Consider the following 12,500-nt stretch of genomic DNA (forward strand, 5'->3'; position numbering starts at 1 on the left):
ATCTGAGAACAAGTGTGAAACACTTAAAGGCTCGATGAAAGAGGATTTTTTCATCATCGTCAGACTTGGTGTTTGTATTTGATGAAGCAACGCTGCAGTAATTACGCTGGTCCATTAGCAGGCAGAATGAAGCTTCTGGCAGCTGCTGAACAGAGGATCAGAGGATCAGAGGCTCACGTCAGTGATTCACAATAAATAAATCTATTTTATAAATCTCATATGATATCACTGCATTCTGCATCGGTCTGCTGTGTTCTCTGCTCAGAGCTCTGCCACTATCTGTATAATCCAGCCTGAGCTTCTGTCTGTATGAGAGATCTGAGGAGGTTCTCCTCGTGATTGACCAGGGAACGTAACCTGTGCTAATCCCAGAGCCGTTACAGAGAATTAATCAACAGCAGACGACCAATCAGAGTGCAGAACTCATTGGCATGTATACTGAGTTGTAGTTGTGTGGTTCTGACTATAGGGGGCTCCAACATCTTCACCATGCTGCATGTCTGCATACTGTAGTGTTTCGGGACTTTCTAGAGGTTTTGAGTCAGAGTTTGAGTCAGAGACGGGTCTCAGATTCCCGACTCCATTCAGTGAAGTGGATTTTCACTAATAGCTGGCACGCGTCTCTCTTTGAAGCTCTGTGAAAAGATTCATTTGTCTTTTTTTCAAAGCATGTTTTACTTTAATATTCAGTTGATCTTGAAACAGGTGCTGGTTTTTTTCTCACATGAATCCATTTAGAATTGAAGCTTTGAAGTGGGATTGATCTAACCTCTCTGATCTCTCACACAGCCAACGTGCCAAAAAAATGGTTTCAAATGCCAAAGAAAATCCTGATAATATGTACAGGAGTAGAACAGAGGCTCCTTTAGGTGTCAGGTGGTGAAACAGGAATTCAGACCTTCACGTCATCTGTTGATCCTGCAGCACCTTTGCAGGTGTCACACACTGATTTTGATGGACACCCCTACTTTAGAGTCAGTGGTACAGTCCAGACACCCACACAGAGTTAAAGCCCTCCAGTGGGACTGGCCTGATGCAGGGGGGGTGGGGTAGGTGTGGATGTGGGTAAATACTGCTATACTGATGCAGAGGTTTGACGTGGGAGACGAGAAGAACAAGGATGAGACGCAGGAGAAGAGATTCAATTCTCAAGACACAAACTCACGATGAGGCGCAGGCTTCAGCTCAAACACTAACACGATCAAGTGAAACTGTGAGAGAGAGAACTGTGTGGAACAGAACCAGAAGCAGGATGTGGATCCTTCCATCGTTCCTTTGTGTTTGTGTTTCTTCTCCCCAGAGAACTTCAGCAGCTAAAATAGCAACTCGCTGTGGTCTCTTTAACTGTGAGCCCCCGAGGTGACGGCAGATTCAATCGTTTCTCTAATCACTTGTGCTGACTAACGCAAACAACAGGGCATTGCAGGTGTCTCAAAACACACACAAACACACACACACACACACACACACACACACACACACACACACACACACACACAGACAATCACTAACACAACACACAAACACACACACAAACACACACACACACACAATCACTAACACACACACACAAATACACAAACACACACACACAAACATACAAACACACAAAAACACAAACACACACTCACACAAAACACAAACACACAAACACACACACACAACACACAAACACACACAAGAACACACAAACACCAACACACAAAGACGCAAACACAAACACACACACAATCACTCACACAAACACACAAACACACAAAAACAAAAACACACAAACACACAAACACACACACAAGAACAAACACACACAAACACACACAACACACAAAAAGACAAACACACACAATCACTCACACAACACACAAACACACACACAAAAACACAAACACATACACATACAAACACACACAAACACACACAATCACTCACACAAAGACACAAACACATACAAACACACACAAACACACACAATCACTCACACAACACACAAACACACACAATCACTCACACAAAGACACAAACACATACACATACAAACACACACAAACACACACAATCACTCACACAACACACAAACACACACAATCACACACACAAAGACACAAACACATACACATACAAACACACACAAACACACACAAACACACACAAAGACACAAACACAAACATGAACACACAGACAAACACAACACACACAAAGACACAAACACACACACACACGCACAAGAACATACACAAACACACACAAAGACACAAACACAAACATGAACACACAGACAAACACAACACACACAAAGACACAAACACACACACACACACACACACGCACAAGAACATACACAAACACGAACACACCCAAAGACGCAAACACACACAACACACACACAAAGACAAAAAACAATCAAGAACACACAAACATGAACACACAGACACAAACACACACATACACAAACACACACAGACACATACACACACACACACACACACACACCCAAAGACACAAAGACACAAGCACACACACACAGCTTTACTTCTAATGGGTGTATTTCAGGCTTCAGCACCACGGACAGCAACAAAGAGGAACATGACGTTTTAAAAGCTACAGAGTTTCAGAGCAAAAAGATCAAAACACAAACATTTGGAAATAATTTAATAATTTAATAATTTAATAAATCTGAATTACAGCTGAACGTCCTCTCTCTCTCTCTCTCCCTCACTCTCTCCCTCCCTGCTCTCTCTCTCACACCCTCTCTCTCTCTCCCCCCCACCCTCTCTCTCTCCCTCTCCCTCTCCCTCTCTCTCTCTCTCTCTCTCACTCTCTCCCTCCCTTCTCTCTCTCTCTCTCTCTCTCTCTCTCTCTCTCTCTCTCTCTCTCTCTCTCTCCCTCCCTGCTCTCTCTCTCTCTCTCTCTCTCTCTCTCTCTCTCTCTCTCTCTCTCTCTCTCCTATGAATACAGCTGAGGTATCAGGATCTTTTTAGCAGTAAAACAGATGAAGATGAAGACGAAGAGTAAATAATTTATAGCCATTTAGATGATTATTTATTAGTGGAAGATGAACGTTCTGTGTTATTAAACTGTCTCTGTGCCGCTTTGATTCTTTATCGTACAGTTTTTTTTTCTTCTGTGTATTTTATTTGGTTCCAGTTTCCATAAGCGCTCTGTAACCTTCTGTAGTTTAATCAAACCTAATGAAAATAATCCTGCACTTCTCTACATTTATATTTAATGGAATGTTTTCACACCATTCTTCAGAGGTTCTAGGTGTCCTGAAGAGGTTCTGCTCAGAACCCAACCACCACACACACAGATAAATATTCTCAACTTTTCTGTTGAGTGTTTTGACAGTGTGTGTGTGTGTGTGTGTGTGTGTGTGTGTGTGTGTGTGTGTGTGTGTGAGGACGACATCAACTCACAAAAACTCCTCAGATTGTACAGTAAATCAAGTGAGAGGTCAAGACAATGCTGTTTCACTGGGGAGCGTTTTATAACTAATCCAATATAATAATCATCTGTCTTTCCTGCATTCATTACACAGGTCCCTCTCTCTCTCTCTCTCTCTCAGCCATCGACCAGCACACACACACACACACACACACACACACACACACACCGACACACACACACACACAGAGCGTCTGAGGATAATTAGATTAAAGAGAAGGAGATGGGAGTGAAGGAGTGCAGCAGTGATGGAGGAAGCAGACCACAGGCTGATCCGATACAAGGAGCATTAAGGAGAACGTGAGAAACCTTTATATCCGCCGCCTCGGGAGAAGTGGAGAGGGAATTTCTGTGGAGAAGAAGGACACAAATGTGCACAACATTCCGATCCAGATGTTTCCAATTGACTCTGGAAGAAGGTTTGTGAAGGTAAATCCATAATGAAATTAGAAATGCATAGAGTTCAGTCACTTCACAGAGCACAATCAACAAGCGTCGACCTGTTGGGGCCTGAACACCAGGGAGGAGGAGAGAACGAGAGGAGAAGAGGACAAGGCAGTTCCTCTCCTCCACAGCCCATTAATGGAGTGAAATTAAAGAGGGAGATATAATTAACCCACAACGAGCAAAATTACAACCACCAATCAATGTAGTGAGGACAGACAGGCAGCAAGCGCTCACATCCTCACCACCAGACTCCTGAAACATGAGCTGCTCCTCTTCCTCACTCCTCCTCTCCCGCACTCCTCCTCTCCCGCACTCCTCCTCTCCCGCACTCCTCCTCTCCTCTTCTCTGCACATTACCACAGTAACAGCCTGTAATACACCTGATCTACGAGACTCCGTTATTCAGTCACAGTGAGGTGTATCAGACTTCAGAGTAAAGTACCTGAAGATCTCTGGACTGGGATTATAATCCATTATAAAACCTGAATAGAAGCTTGTGTGAAATTCTCATCATGCCGGTGTGAAAACACTGAAAATGACTCTTCTTATCACAGCATGTGTTTTTATAGCCCTTATAAATCTCAGCTCACGTACACAGAATCAAATTTACCATGAGACAAGCGATATTTAGTGCCACTGTTACCATAGCAACAAGAATCCTGTACGAATAGCAAACATTAAGCAACACATTCGCCCGAGTTTTCGGAAGCTTTAACGAAGCCTTTTAAATTATTAGCTTAAACTTAACATCCTCCCAGTGGTTCTATAGAACAGATCTCCTCAGGCTCATCACTACACGCACGCTCCTGTGTATGAGCTGTTACTATAGAAACGATAACATAATGTAACATAACAAATCTTGATGTTCACACACACACACACACACACACACACACACACACACACACACCGATTTCCACAGTAAACAGGTGTCGTCGTGTTCGTATCATATCACTGTTTAATAACGATAACTAAAACAGTGGTGTGTGACGGGGTGTGTAGATGTTAGCGCACACACACACCTCATGTACAAGCGTCTGCGATGTTCAACATTTAAATCTGTCCACATTATCACAGCACACTGTGCAGTAGTGTGTCACCGTGCTCAGTGTAGCTCTGCCCAAATCCATGTACGATCTCAAATGAACACAATTAGGAGCAATTCTCTTATTTTTCCTCCACAGGTTAGAAAGTGTCTCGGCTCGGCGGTGATGGAGACGCTCAGCAGTTCTCTCGTGCTCGCTGTGAGGACATTGTTATCCTCCATCATCACCTGAGGCTGCTCTGCATGCACACGCAAAGACGCCCAGAGCAAACAGCTGGCGGCCATGATGCATACTTCCATCGGCTGCTGTGTTAAACTGATCAGTTGCGGCTGCAGGTGACGTTACGAGGTTCACATCGGAGATCAGGAGCGATGTTAAGGTTCCACAAACTGACAGGAGAGAGAGAGCATGAGAGCTTGGAGGATCTCCCTCTCTCTCTCTCTCTTCTTCAGATCTCGAGCTCAGCCTTTAAGATGAAGTACAAAACAGGATTCGAATATTTTCCCAACACGCTGCTGCTCGACTACTTCAGCTTTAAATGTAATTAATTAACAACTCATTAGTTAGCTCAGAATACACAAGTGAACGATGTCAGGAGACACTAAACCAAGGCCTGGTGTGTGGAGTGTGTGTGTGTGTGTGTGTGTGGGGGGGGGGGTGTTAGCACAATTTAAGCTATTTTGATTTGTACAATTAATAAAACATGTTGAAGGTGTGATGGAGAATCTGAACATAAACAGAAACTTGCCTTCATTCATCTTTTTATCCAGAAATGATTCACTGCCAAAAGTGTGTTGAAGGACCACATGTTGGTGAGATGTTCAGCCTGATGGGGTCAGTTTCCTCCAGTTTACAGGAGATGTTGAGATTTTTTATTAATTAATGAATCAGTGTGATGTTTATGTATTTAATTTTGTCCTCAAATGACATCCCATCATGTGTGTGAGGGAAATTACAGACGAACAGTCAGTGTGACAGACTGGGGTTACATCACAGGATGTGTAAGACAACCAGTTTATAGCCTTATCTGTCATAACACACACACACACACACACACACACACACACACACACACACACACACACACACACACACACACACAGAGATTAGCATATGTATCAGTTTTCTCTGGCCTATAACCTCATGACAGTACACAGAGACACAGCAAGTTTCACAGCAAGAATCAGATCAGTTGATTTAGTCCTAAGTAGCAGACTTTTTAGCATGTAGCACACTTAGGCCTGCTCTAGAACCTGTGCTGGAGCAGCTCAGCCTTCAAGCTTCTGCTCTAGAACCTGTGCTGGAGCAGCTCAGCCTTCAAGCTTCTGCTCTAGAACCTGTACAGCATAGCTCAGTAGTCAGGGTTCAGTTGATCTGATTGGGAACAAATCATAGCAAAAAAGGAACCATAACAGGAAACGTACTGGTTACCAACATACAGCTCCTTTAGGGAGCCACAGATTCCTATAAAGAGCATTTAAGATACTTAAAAATGCCTTTTTCTGTTTCTGTAATAAACAAAACTGTAAATGATCCATGAAGAAGGTCCTTTAAGTAGAACCTGACAACTGAATGTTTCCTTACAAGTAGAAACTCTTTCAGAAGCGTAGACAGCATTTATGTAAAACCCCAAAATGTGTGTGTGTGTGTGTGTGTGTGTGTGTGTGTGTGTGTGTGTGTTTGTATGTGTGTCTGTGTGTGTGTGTGTCTGTATGTGTGTGTGTGTGTGTCTGTATGTCTGTGTGTGTCTGTGTGTGTCTGTGTGTGTGTCTGCGTGTGTGTGTCTGTGTGTGTGTATGTGTGTATGTTTGTGTGTGTCTGTGTCTGTGTGTGTCTGCGTGTGTGTGTGTGTGTGTGTGTGTTTGTGTGTGTGTGTGTCTGTGTGTGTGTCTGTGTGTGTGTGTCTGCATGTGTGTGTGTCTGTGTGTGTGTGTGTGTGTGTGTATGTTTGTGTGTGTGTATGTTTGTGTGTGTGTCTACGTGTGCATGTGTGTATGTGTATGTTTGTGTGTGTGTATGTATGTGTACAGTATGTGTGTGTGTGTGTGTGTGTCCGCATGTGTGTCTGCATGTGTGTGTGTGTGTGTGTGCGTGTGTGTGTCTGCATGTGTGTGTCTGCATGTGTGTGTGTGCGTGTGTGTGTGTGCGTGTGTGTGTCTGCATGTGTGTGTGTGTGTACAGACAGACAGCCCCAGGACTGGTTTCTGTCATGTGGAACTGCCCCCAGGGGAATTTAGAAACCTGACATCTCTGAAATTCCTCACTAGCTAATACGCCTCATTAGTGGTTCTCAATGGGTTCTGCTTTGCTCAGCTCCCACAGGATGGAGAACACAAGTACACAGAAACCCATCAGATCTGAACATAACACACACACACACACACACACACACACACACACACACTCTTGGGTTATCTGTCAGGAACCAGCTTTGGCCACGTGCTTTTCTTTATGTTCTGTGTTCACGTGTCTGCCACGCCCTTGTCTCTTCCTCCCCGCCTTTGCACACCTGTTCCTCATGTGGTTAATTGTCATGTCTATTTAGCCGTGTCACGTCGCCTATAGCAGCACGAAATCCTCCTCTGTTGTCGTCCTATGTCGTTTATTTTATGCTATCCTGCATTTGGGTCTCTGACATGATCAGATATCAGGAACTATGTAGAACCCTTCAACATTGTCTTTCACGTGTTTCTCTGGAGGTCTTTTGTTTTGTTGGTTCGAAGAACCCTTGAATGTTCTCTGTAGAACCAACAGCTGTTTCATCTCACTGAGGAACACATCAGTGTGTTAGGTTAAAATCTCAAATGTTCTCTTTAGAATGTTTAGAACATTACTTACCCATGTACTTCTGAAGAATATAATAATGTCAAATAAAAGAGATGTGCGCACACACACACACACACACACACACACACACACACACACACACACACACACACACACACACAGAGTAATGACTCACCAAGATTTATGAGTCATTTTGCTTGAGAAAGTCGCTAAGACGTTAAACATGGCAGGTTAAACTAAGAGAGGTTAAACCTGTGTGTGTGTGTGTGTGTGTGTGTGTGTGTGTGTGTGTGTGTGTGTGTGTGTGTTTCCTAAAGGGTAGGGTGTTTGGTGTAGAAAACATTTACATGGTTTCACTGTCTCCACTCGTGTCCTCATGACTCACACGAACTGATGCTCAATCATACATTATTCAGCAAGAGCAGTAATGACCAGAGACCCCTGGAACCTCCTGTCGTTCTCTCTCTCTCTCTCTCTCTCTCTCTCTCTCTCTCTCTCTCTCTCTCTCACACACACACACACACACACACACACACACACACACACACACACACGCATACACACTGCTTCACACTATCACACCACTTTCAGAACACAAAATCAAACACACGAGCCATAACAAAAAGTATATGTGATAGCTCCGCCCTTGACCACACCCATAAACACACCCATAACCCTGCTCATGTGCATGGATATGACGTAAACAATTTGGGAATCTAGAGACATTTTGTTTAACGCTCTTCCTTTGACAGCAACCTTCCAGTCACAGCTTAATTAATTTGGTTCTTCATTGTAACCCTTTCAGGTTCTGCCCAGAACCCGTTAGGATGAAAAGATCCTTTGATGAACAAGTAAAGTACACGTGGAAAGCACATCATTAGGCTTTGAGTGTTGTCCACTTTGGAAAATCCTGTTTCTTTAACTGTCCAGATGAAAATAACAAAGAAAAAGTAATGGTGAAATCTCTCAGCTGAAGAACCCATGGTTCTAGTGAGATCAAGAAGAACCTTATGGTCCTGTACATCCACAGAGCTTTTGGTCATCACTCATCCCTCTATAATGAATCCCTCCCTCCATCTGTCTATATTTCCAGGTGTGTGTTAATCTCTCCAGAGAAGGTGCTGTCTTTACATATCGATTGTCTTTACAAGCTTTCAGATGATCAGGATCCGAGTCAATAAGAACACGTTCCACTGGGGCTTCAATCCTAAAGCTAATTAAAACAAACAAAACATCGTTAGCGTTAAACACAGAGCTGATTCTCTAACGATGAGATAAATTCCTCATCACCATCACGCCGCCGATCATCAGACATCTGAGAACAGTGTCAAAAAACCCCAGATGATTTCAGCATTTATCAGCCATTTAGCACTCGGGATGTGAAACACACCTCTGACTCCTTTATAATCTAGAACTGATGATTGTCTGTTTAATTGGAAGCCTCGTAACGCCGGTGTCGGGTTCTGACCAAAGTGTAGCTGTAAAGTCGCTAACCGTCTTCTCTTAGCAGCTATTAACCAATCACTGTTAAGGGTTCTGTGTGGAACGTGTGTGCTTCCTAATCAGCAATCAGTGTGTGCTTCCTAATCAGCAAGAGCTCAAAATAAAACCCTTTTAAGAAACAAACCATAAAGTGCTGGTAAGCTTCAGGTGATGTAAATTTAGAACCCTTCATGTTTTCTATGTGATTCCTGATCATCAAGGGTTCCACTAGAAAGGGTAGAAACATGAAACAAACAAGTGTCAGGTTCACCTGACAAACATCTCTACAGTCTACAGATGTTCAAAACATCTCTACAGTCCACGTTCTGCTCACGTTCTGCTCACATTCCACTCACGTTCCGCTCATGTTCTGCTCACGCTCTGCTCACGTTCTTCTGACGTTCTGCTCACGTTCCGCTCACGTCTCATTTGCACACTCACTGATCTGTGGTTCTGCCACCTGAGCGCTCTGAGACCAGTAGAGATCCTCTGTCTGGTATCTCATTTCTGCGCAGTTCTGCTGAGCTCCTGCTCGCTCACACTGTCCATGGTGCCGAGGTGATTTAAAGCTGTGAGTCTTGGCATCCTGACTCAGGCCTGAGGATATTTCCACTGCATGTGCAGGAAAATGCTGAGACAGGTAGCAATTAGGAGCTGCTCCAACTTATTCAACATCATCCCCAAAACTCATCTTTCTCCCACACACACACACACACACACACACACACACACACACACACACACACACACACACACACACACACACACACAGTAAATCCCATGTATTGTGTGATCAGTGTAAATCCGTGCTTGTGTTCTGCAGGCCTTCATTGTGCAACTCCGCGGAGACTCAGGAATAAATTCACGCGTTATTTGGATCATTACGCGGGAGGTTTTGCTCATTAACTTCACAATCAATAGCAATAATCCAGATCGATCTGTAGCTGTGATATCATCATTCTTCAGTCACTCAGTAGATGTAAAGATTAATCGATGTTCAGCACACATTAACTCTAAAACCTGCACACGATGATCTCTGATATCAGCGCGAGCGCCTGCGTGAAAAGGTTTTGCGCATCTTCTCTACAAATAACTCTGCAAGTTGCTTTAGACGAAGTGTGCGCTTTTTATTACCTCTTGCTTTTCACAAGACGACTGCATGTGGCATCAGGAATCATTCGTGTAAAGTGGGAACATGATGAAACCCGCGCTTACCTTGTCTGACATCCAATTTCCGCTGCTGCAAAGCGCTAAAACGGGACGATGCTGATTCTTTCTAAATAAAGATCCTTCACCAAAATACAGCGTCCACCCACTGAAGTGCGTTTTCCCAACGGATCATAAAGTAGGTCTTACATAACTCCAAAACTACTCCACAAGCACAACACACTGCAAACAACAAGTCGGAAGGATGAGAAGATCCTGGTTTTGCCCAATCCAACAAAGTGAGTGTGTAAAACTGAGGAAATCAGTGTAAAGAAATAAAGCAGCTCTACATGAATCCTCTCACTGAGGCGCTCTTCAGTCTTTACACTCTTTGTTCTTCAGGGTCGGTTCTGGAAAGGAAATGGCTTTAAATAGTCTGCTGATGTATTGCTCTGTAATAAACTGTAAAATCCTCACACGGGGCTGCATTTATTTCTCCTTTCTCATCTCGAGCACTTTTTTTTTCTTGCATTAAACATCACACATTAAACACGTCTCTCTTTTCTTCCTCCAAACAAACCACTTTGCATTTGACCAAAAATTCCATTCCAACTCGCTGTAAAGAGTGAAAGAAATCCCTCCATCACACAGCGGATCATCTGCATCGCCTGGGGTTCTCGCAGATCTTGGGAAAATGCAGCAGCTACATGATCACCAGCAGCTCGAGCGGACAGAGGAAGAGAGAGTCGATAAAAGCTCTGCATCATCTCGCGTGTGCGCGTGGACAAAATCATCCAACTTCTTATCGCGCTCTCCTCTTTTTATCTCATTCTATCACTCCATCTATCCATCCGTCCTTCCGTCCATTTGCGCTGGCGCGTGCGCGGCGATCCAGCAGGTAAATGCACGCGCGCTCGGTGAAGCAACGCGGAGCAGAGAGCACGAGCTGAACGATATACCGGGCGCTCACGCGCAATCGCGATACGTTCTGTCTCTGTAACGAACAAATATGCAAATGAGCTCTCTAACCAATCACTGAGGGCTTTATTGTGATAAGACAGAGTGCTAAAAGCTCTGATGGAGCGGAGTGCAGTTTCTGTAGAATTCATAATAATAATAATAATAATAATAATAATAATAATAATAATAATAATAATAATAATAATAAGTAACTGTGGGACAGAAAATCTGGGGAGATTTTAAGCATGTTAAACACTGAACTTAGTGCTTCTGTTTCTCACTCAGGATAAAATCTCAAACACAAGACCCTCCTTCCATCCTTTCCTCCTCTCTATCCCCCCTCTCTCATTCTCTCTCCCCTCTCCTCCTCTCATTCTATCCCCTCTCCTCACGGTAACTGCTGCTTGTACAGCAGGTTGCCAGATTGGAAAGATTCCTTCTCTTCTGGGGTTAAAGTCTCACTAGCATAGTACGGAAAGTGATTATTAATCTGACGGACAGATGGACGGACAGACAGACAGACGGACAGACAGACGGACAGACAGACGGACAGACAGAATCTGTTTTGCAACCTAAAATGGTTCTTCAGGAAGCTACCTAAAGGACCTAAAGCTACCTCATCACACACTTTACAGTCCACCTCTTCAGCATTTTTTTAGGAGGAGAGAGGAACCAAGGAACCTGGGAGAAATCCACAGTGACACGGGGACACCATGAGACACACCACGGTTTGGAATAAAGATGATGGATGAAAAAAATCAATACAGATTTATTGCAACCTAATGCTGCTCGTTTGCAAGACATCTATCTCATGGTGCCATGAGCACACACGCACTCTCTCACACACACAATCACTCACACACACACAATCACTCACACACCCTCACACACACGCACTCACACACACGCTCACACATGCCCTCACACACAATCACTCACACACTCACAGGCACACACAGACACACAAACACTCACACAATCACTCAGACACTCACAAACACACGCACTCACACACACGCACTCACACACATACAGGCACACACAGACACACAATCACTTAAACACTCACAAACACACACACTCAAACACAAACACGCACTCACACACACACAATCACTCACAAACACACACACTCACATACACACACAAGCACTCACACACGCACCAACACACAGACACACACACAAGCA

General features: G+C 43.8%; 1 protein-coding gene across 1 annotated transcript in view; it reads right to left on the reverse strand.

Annotated features, from left to right (window-relative positions):
* The window catches only part of LOC113647309 (voltage-dependent T-type calcium channel subunit alpha-1I-like), a 110,871-nt gene extending 99,534 nt beyond the window's left edge, over positions 1-11,337 (reverse strand). Inside the window, exon 1 of the mRNA XM_047801156.1 lies at positions 10,420-11,337. The gene's annotated coding sequence lies outside the window, so the exon portion shown is untranslated. The remainder of the gene's footprint in view (positions 1-10,419) is intronic.
* Positions 11,338-12,500: the final 1,163 nt, after the last annotated feature.

Source organism: Tachysurus fulvidraco, chromosome 15, assembly GCF_022655615.1.
Source record: "Tachysurus fulvidraco isolate hzauxx_2018 chromosome 15, HZAU_PFXX_2.0, whole genome shotgun sequence".
Lineage (NCBI taxonomy): Eukaryota > Metazoa > Chordata > Actinopteri > Siluriformes > Bagridae > Tachysurus > Tachysurus fulvidraco.